We start from the raw sequence: 1,060 nt of genomic DNA, 5'->3' as shown, positions 1-1,060 counted from the left end.
GGTGGGGGTTCACCGTAGTGTATTTGATCTCCACAAAAAAAAAAAAGTTTTAAGAAACTTTTGTCTTCTTAGCCACCAGCTTGACCACAAAGTGCAGTGCTTGTATGTGCGTGCGTGTTATGTGACTGTGCGTGTGACTGGTCTTGGACTGTATGTGTGCGTGCGTGTGTCTGTACTGTGGGCCTTTCCAGTGTTAATGCAATCATCAGGAGACAGAATGGGAGAGCATGTATCAGAGAACTCGGGGTGGTGTTTCTATTTTGAAACATGGCTCCTCCACCCCCAACCCACGTGTGAACGACTGCGGGGGTCTAAGACTGAGCTGAGGCCTGCGCAAGTCCGTAAAGAAGAGGATGGGGGCGGGGGGTCGCACCACATTAGTGATTGTCACAAAAAAAATATTTTTTTATGAAGATCCATGTGGCTGGGGGGGGGGGGGGGGGGGCATTTTAGCCTTGCTGAATCCTTGTAACAAAAGAAGAGTCTCGTCTATGGAGCGCCACCGCTGTCGTTTTTTGTGTCAACCCTTCCATCAGTCTTTTGACTTCTGCTGTCAAAGTGTTTTATTTATTACAGGGGCTGCAATATTCATAAATGAATTGAATGAAACCATAGCCCTCTTATCTGTATGTTTTTTTTAAACAGTATTTGGAAGAAAACTAAAAGAAAAGGCCAACCCTCCTGGGGGGCAATGCTTTACATCAGGGGTTCTCAAACTGGAGTCTGGCTCCTCACAATAATGTGCGTTAATTATGTTGTATTATTACTATAAAAAAAAATTAAGTGCAAAGCCCAATAACAAAGTTGCAAATCTTTTTTTTTTTTTAAGTTTTTGCAAAATGATAGAATAATGAATTCCATGAGAAAAAAAAATAATTGTTTTTTTTTCATGTTAAAAATGACTTAAGCAATTACGCTATTGGGGTAACTATGGGCAACAGAGGCCAATTAAAACTGAAACCAATTACTCCTCCCTAGCTTGACTTTGGGCCAATTAGAAGTGCTGATATGATTATGATGCATCTGATAAATATGAACCAAAAAAAAACAAACGCTGTAT

Source organism: Vanacampus margaritifer, chromosome 2 (genome assembly GCF_051991255.1).
Source record: "Vanacampus margaritifer isolate UIUO_Vmar chromosome 2, RoL_Vmar_1.0, whole genome shotgun sequence".
NCBI classification, from domain to species: domain Eukaryota; kingdom Metazoa; phylum Chordata; class Actinopteri; order Syngnathiformes; family Syngnathidae; genus Vanacampus; species Vanacampus margaritifer.
This window is presented reverse-complemented; position numbering follows the sequence as displayed.